Here is a 7,882-nt window from a genome sequence, read left to right on the forward strand (position 1 = left end):
ATGTTAGAATTGTCGGTATGAAATCACTTTGTGACATTTGAGATAGCATTATATTGTAGCCTACATAGGTGGAGTTGGCAAGCTGTCTGCATAACACTGGATTGAGTATATGGAAGAGGCATGTGTTACAATTACACCAGCTCGCCATATGATCCAATGCACGAATCCTGATGGCCTTACAGCCCACAGCCATTAAGCATGTGCTTTTCAATAAATCTGTCAGAGTGATTAAAAGAAAATCATTTGTCTACGGTTCTGAAGTGCTTCAAGGAACTTTTAACCTACTATTCAGGATGTGTGTTTCCTGTGTGATATGGTGATTGCTGTATGAAGTATCGGAAGAGTTGTTATCCTGTTTTATTTAATCACTGACGGACTAATGGTATTGAGAGAGACTCAGGGGACACACAAATATCCTTCCATTTAACTTAGGTTAACTGATAGTTAAAAACAAACCACCAGTGTAGAGATTATTTAGCAGATAGAAATGACTGCTTCTGGTAATAAAACGTAATAAAACATATGTCACATTAATATTAAGTTATAGTCTAAAAGAGTGTAAAGGTTTGTGGATGTATCAAATGCATCTGCATGAGTTTAATAAATTCTTGTTTGTATTAAAATGTACACACCTTTTCAATCAAGAGGATGATGTCCTCTTACGTAAAGAATGTTTGTAATTTCAGTAACTGGGGACGCCAAGGTGCATACAAATACATTCTTACATGGAGTGGCTTTACAGAAAATGGTCAACTGAGGTCCAGCAAAATGGAAACGTTTATCTTATCAGTCATTACGAACGACTCCATAGAGTATGAAGGGAAATGGAAAAAAAGAAAGACAGAAAAGCTCATTAAGTAATTGCTCAAATGTCTGTGGAACGTTAGGATGGAGAATGTGAGACAAGGGGAAACATATACTGTAGAGGTAGATTTGAATGAAAGATTTCAGTTTGTTTCAACTCAGTCTGTGACTGTGTTTGTGACTACATGTTCCTTCCTAGGCATTTTGATTCCATTTTTCTTAATTGCAAGACATTTTGATGTTATGAAATTAGTTTTGTTTCATTTCATTACAGATATCCGCAACACTATCAGGTAAGAGCTTTTTTGTTATCCACTCGTGTCCACATACCATCCTGATTTGACCTCCACTGGAGTCAGCCAGTCACATTTACACATATCACACTTATGCACACCTACATAGATGAGCATACGTACTGTAAATCCATAAAACAGCTCATGCCATAAATACCTAAAAGAACCCCGCCACACCCCACCCCCGCCAGTACACACACACACACACACACACACACACACACACACACACATACACACAGACAACCCCTCATAACCCCTACCTTCCATTAATATACAGTATTTGTAGAAATTGTATACAGTGGTTAACTGCATTTGAAGTCATGGTCCCTATAATTCTGCATATTCTCCTGAGTGTCGGGTTACGTGTAATGGTGGACTCAGGACAGCGGCTATAGCCCAGCCAAGAGATAAGGCTAATTTCCACATCACTGTGCAAGAGACAGTGGATCCAGAGAACAGACAGACAAGATGACAGGAGAGGAGACAGGCGATGACAGAAGAGCAGAGTCAGGCAGAGGTGGGGAAAGAGGAGAACAAGAGGAAGATGCTCCACCCGAGGGTGGGGTCATGCCACGGCTCGGCTTCTTACTCCATCGGGTGTAGCTGCTATTTACCAGTCAAGGAGGGAAATAAAGATGTGCGAGGGACTTTGTTGTGTATATATTGTATTGTATATGTATGTGTATATATATTTATATTTATCTTTATGTAGACAAGACAGTGAAGAGTGTTGATACGGAAGTGGGGTAGAGATGTGCTTTTTAATCAGGAAAAGATTCAAACCCAGATCCCCTTGGGCTATTGGCCCTGTACGTGGTACGGATGCCAGAGCTGGTCACACAGCTTCTGCTGGAGGATGAGCGAGTTGATCATGAATTATGAACCATGGTGTGCGTGTATTGGTACCCATTTAGGAGCACATAGACAAACAAAGGTACAACAGACATGAGAACAATACAGCACCAGGGTGGAACTCTCCTAGGAATCTAGAATCAGTGAATGCCATGGTGACTGTCCAATACATGCCCGATGGCAAAATCTTTTGATCCTTTGAAAAATATTGTTATATTGATTTCTCACATCATGCATTATGTCCATTAGGATGTATAATCATATGGCATATAATGCTTATATTTATACTTACACTATGTGTGTGGAATAATCTAGAAGAGTTCATTAGCCCAAATAACAGGACAGAGAGTGAATTGGGCACGTCCATTAGACTGTCTCCATTATCTCGGCACTATAATAACTCACTAATTTGATCTAATCCCACAGGCTAATTCCACTGCTTCTAACCATGCTTGTTACAACTTGACTCATTTCCTTTGATGTACTTGTAATGCCTGCGTGTGAATGATGTTCTCTTTTTCATCCACGCATCCTCCGTTTACTGTCGGAGAAGAAGCATGCTGTGGCGTTAAGCAAAAGCATGTTCACAGTATGAGTGGTCTGGTTTTCTATGTCTGTCATATACATGTACCTCACTTTGAAAATGCTACTTAAGTCATCAAAATGGAAGAAGGATCAGGAGGATTCTGAAAAAGGGATGCCAGTTACATGTCATTGCCAATTGCGTCATTGTTTTTTGCATTGATATTGGCTCCGTCAATTCGTCCGTTCTGTATTTTTTTTTTTAATAGAGACGGCAAATCAAAGGACGGCATCCTGCCGCTAAAAGCAAGACGCCACCAAGCTGCCAGACATATGGCTCCCGTTTGGCTTTATCAGCAGAGACCCTGCCAGTCACGCCGGACAATGGCAACACTGATCGGGACATGGACGAAGACAGAGGCCCATTCATGCGGCGGGCGCATCAACATTATAGACAGGCCGAGCCGAGTGGACCCTGAGACCCCCGGCCCTCCTCCCTACTTAAGGCCAAAGGCCTAAGTGCATTTTCGGCATGTTAGCGGATAGGTGTAACACAGGCTTATCAGGGGCCGAGGGCTACACCCCCCTCCCTCCACTACCCCCACCCCTATTTTCCTATCCTCTGTTCCTGTGATCTCGGCCCAAGAGGGTGACACTGAAGAGTTGTCAGACATGCCAGCGACTGTCTGCCGAGCGAGCGTCACACCTGACAAACCTGAGACGGCTGAAACTATGTGGCTTCTGACGGCCGTGTTGGAGCGCTGACCGCAGCGCAGCGCAGCCCGAGGGTGCTGTATGTCTAGCGTTTAGTTTTGCATCCTGCACATGTACGTTATGTGAAAATATTGATAAAGGATGTAAAAACATACTAATTCTCTCTCTCTCTCCCTCTCTTTCTCTCTCAGTTGCTCTCTTGCTCCTTCTCTATAAAATCAAATCAAATCCAATCAAATGATGCTCCATTGGCATGAATGAAAGTATCTGTTGCCAAGGGCACAGGTTTGACATGTTAGACATTAACTTAAATGAGCATGTGTCACTCATAAACATACAGTACATTCTCTCTCTTTCACTCTCTGTGTGTGTGTGTGTGTGTGTGTCTACCTGTCTGTTTGTTGTGTCTGTGTTTCCTGGCATATGTTATGTATTTAATTGCTGAAGCGTACTCCATCCCTGGCATGGAACCTCCAGTCGCCCATTTCCCCTCACTGACTCTTTAAGCATTTGCGCATTATGAAGAGTTAATGTTTCACTGTTGAGGGATTACGATATAATTGCTGCACTGACAGATGTTTACTGCAATTAAACTGTCCCCCCTTCTCGCAGGCCTGGAAGACCTTTATGGTTGTGCAGACATCCACATGCTGCGAGTGCTTCGGCAAACATTAAAGCCCAGTGGGGAAAACACTGACAAGCTCGGTAAACCGAGAGTGGTATGAACCACCTGTCATGTGACCAGTATCAAAGGCAAGGTCGTACCACCTGCCAGATTCATCTGGGGGAGGTCTGTCACTGTAAATTAGGGAGACATGTGGTTAGAGGGTGTGGGTAGATGGAACATTGCCTCAGTTGACAAGCCGTACGATTGAGTCAGTGGCCATTCTTCTCGGCACCAACATTGTCTTCGTCATTCTTGATGTTGAGAGTGGACATTAGGCCTCGTGAGGGTTTTTTTTGTTGTTGTTGTTTTTAAGTTTTCGCAAGTAGCAAAAAGGAAACTCCAAACTACTGTCTCTGCCTGGGGCAGCTGCATGCCTATGCAAGTTCATAATAACAGCACCTCTGACACATTGGAATGCCATTCACGAATCCTCTGAATCAGCCTGACCAAGTCTGCCAACATCAGCTCAAATTGGCCGAAACACTTGGTAGCAGGTCTTACTTTCTGTTAGTAGTTGAAGTAATTACTAGGCTACATGTCATGCAATGTGATTCTTGGATATATAATTGTGTGTGTGTGTCTGTGTGTATAGTGGTAGTATTATTATTTTAACCCCTAAATGTGTTATAACGATATAAACATCCTCATACACAATGTGTGAGTCTAAAACATAAACACACACAACTAGTGAGTCTAAAACATAAACACACACAACTAAGCGGGCACCTGATTGTTCTCTCAACAGGATCAGGATGTGTTGAGAGGAACTGGCAGCTCGTCATATTTAATTGATGCTCTGGTGTTTTTTTTTTCTTATTTTGCCATATTTCAACCCACTGGGCACGGCACACCTGGAGACGTTCTGTACCTGTCACCATCTCGCGGGGTGAGCGGGTTTGCGTGGCAGCGTCGGTAGCGTGCCGGATTAAAAAAGAGGGCTCCATCAGAGGGTGGTATGATGTTTTGGGAGAGAGTGCTGAATCTGCCTCTGCCTCGGGACCAGGTCCGTCTGTCAGCGAGAGCCTCTTGAAGAGGAGCCGCCCGCTCGGCAGGCATGTCAGTCAGCTCGGGCAGGCAGACAGGATGAAAGGGATGGTCTGCCATGGCCATCTGTGGCTCGGCGTTAGGAGAAGAAAACACTCTGGGCTCACTCTGGAGTGCTCTCTTCTCACGCATGTTTTGCACCTTGTTTTCATGTCAGTTTGCACACCGCTGCTGATCTCACTCATTGTCACACACTTTAAGTGCATGTGACTCATTTCAGTGTCATTCAATTTAATGAAATAGAAAACTTTGACTAGAATAGCAACAACTCTATCATATCATACCAACACCAACAAGCTAGGTTACCCTTAACTTGAAGGTATCAACTTAAGAGTGACATGACACTGTCGTGAACATGTCATAAACATTATAAACAAGTCATAAACGTTTATGACATAACGCTTCTGTCATTACATATCATTCGTCTTTTGTCATGATAAGTTAGAGTTATAGAGTTAGGGTTCATGTTTTATGACTGTGTTATGTGTTCATGACAGTGTCATGTCACTCTTATGTGGATACCTTCAAGTAAAGTGTTACCGAAAGCCGTGCCAAATCTAGACCAAATGTCACTTTCACTATCAGCGTCGGCAGCCAGAAGGAGAGTGTGAGCGACTATCCTGCTGTAAAAGACCGGTAGAGCTCTGGATTAGCCCAGAGGGGCCTCTGTGAGACGGGTTCCCTTCCCAGTCTACATGAGCGCTGCCCAGCCTGCCACGGTGACGACGAGGACCCCCAGTGGAAGCCTGCTGTGTGGGGGACAGGGCGGGAGGCGGGAGATCAGAGGGCCTTGTGTGGTTTACGTGACCCCACGCCTTTGAGCTCTGTGTTTTCACAGCTCCGCGGGGGGAGGGGGGGGGGGGGGGGGGGGAGACAGACCTCCTCCTGCAGCCAGACCCATGCAGGCAGAGCCACCACCACCCCTCCCCAGACACGAGTGGCCCTCGCTGGGCTTGGGTTTGAGGTTGGTGACCCTCACCGCTGGGTCCAAGCCTCTGATCTGGCCACTCAGATGAGCGCAACACATGCACAACAACTCAATAATGTTGACGTTGGTGAGGTGACTCCACAGGATCTCAGTGGTGGCCCAAACATGAGAGGTTTTTTAGCAGGGGGATTAATGACTTCAGGGCTGTCCCTTGTCTGGATCAGATCACAGGAGACATTAGTCACACGACATGTCTCGTAGAAACTCCCAAGGCTTCCTAAAATGTGGCATTTAGATGAAGGCCCAATTGTCACACACGTCAGCCTAAAAACCTAAATCAATTAACAGTCAACGTCAATTAATGAAGAGTTGAAGTCAATGAAGTTCAGAAATTATGCTATTCCAAATGACAATGGCTGCGTTTCCTAGATTCGTGAAGGAGCTCTTAAGTGCGTTCTTAGAACGTTCTTAGAGCGCTCCTAAGAAGTTCTTAGCACTTAAGAGCTTCTTAGCGAATCTGGGAAACCCGGCCATTATCTTTCTTGAATGGGTAATTGTTCGTTGTGGGATAACAGTGGGCCTCTATTATAAATGTTATTTGTCTGGTGGCGCAATTTATGGAACAGGGTGCCAGTTGTAGCTTTATGCTCAGCACCCTACAAAAACAAATATCCAAACAGTGCACTGTACACAGTACATTTCAACCAAATATTCCCCCTCGGGAAGAATTGTTTGAATCAGTACCCTTCAAATTTCCTAACCTTACAATCTAAAAGTCTTCATTGACAATAAAGTCAGGAACGATATGTAGGCCTAATGTCTTAATTATTTACTTTCACCTTATGATATCATAACAAAATCAGTCCACGCCGCTTCATGGTAGTCTATCCCAAGCTGGGCTATTGGGGTCTGTAAACATACTTCACTAAAAAGAAATGAAGAGAGCACTGCACATTTTTCTGATGTCACCCTACAGTTGTTGAGTGATGAGTGGGTTGAGTGTCAAATAAGGTGACATAGTCACAATTAAGAGACCACTGCCAATTTGAATATGAATATTTGAATTTAAATATGATCATCAACTCATTTGAATGTCTCTCAGCAACCGTAGGATGACATCAGAAAAATGTGCAGTGGGCTCAGTGGAGCTGTATATTCATAAGAGACACGAAAACATTGCTTCCTTGTGTAACCATGATGGTTTTGTTGTTCCACAACACAATCCCCTCTGCTTAGAGGCCTCTTGGCCTTTGCCATGCACCAGGGCTATCGTCTCAGTCTCAAGCAATTTAGTTCCTCTGTCTCTAAGCATCACAGTGGGACAGACGCGACGTGTCCTTTGAGGCTGGGATTAGCTGCGTTTTGAGGGTCCAAGATTCAGACTGCAGAACAAAGTGTTGCTCCCTCTCTCTCTCTTTCTCTCTCTCTCTCTCTCTCTCTCTCTCGCCCTCTGTCTCTCTCAGACTCTGCTGCTTGCTGCCAATTAGCGCACTGAACTCTGGCCCTGGCCTCGGAATGTTAATCCACATCGGCCATCGCCAAGTAAACGCACCCAGACAATGCCCACCGCAATGCCCAGGTTGGATTACAGATTTGACCGCTTCTGATGAAGTGCTGGACCAAGCAGCGTTTTGAAGTTCCCATTCAAGTGACTGACCCCCATGTCTGGGTGTGTATCATTGCGTGTGTTTTACGAGAAGGAGAGAGGGAGAGGAAGAAAGCCTGCGTGTGAGCATGTATGTCTGGTCACAGGCAGACTGATAAAATGTCTTTTGTAAGCAAACTAAGCATGGCAATCATTTAGAAATTACTTCAAATAAGATTTTTTTTTTAAAAAAAGGGTTAATTGTCTGAGGGTAGGGTCTCTGGACAGGACATTCCTAACTCCTTACACGTCCTGTTTTGGCAGGGCACTTGCTGTTATTGCTCGGAAGAAAATTGATATCACACTGATGACTCCAATACATCCTCAACAGACTTGGCGCCACTGATATCAGACATCATAAAACTCACGATGTGTCCCGACAGCTATAAAAGGGGGACCTTTTGCATGCG

The sequence above is a fragment of the Sardina pilchardus genome, chromosome 4 (assembly GCF_963854185.1).
Source record: "Sardina pilchardus chromosome 4, fSarPil1.1, whole genome shotgun sequence".
Taxonomy (NCBI): Eukaryota; Metazoa; Chordata; class Actinopteri; order Clupeiformes; family Clupeidae; genus Sardina; species Sardina pilchardus.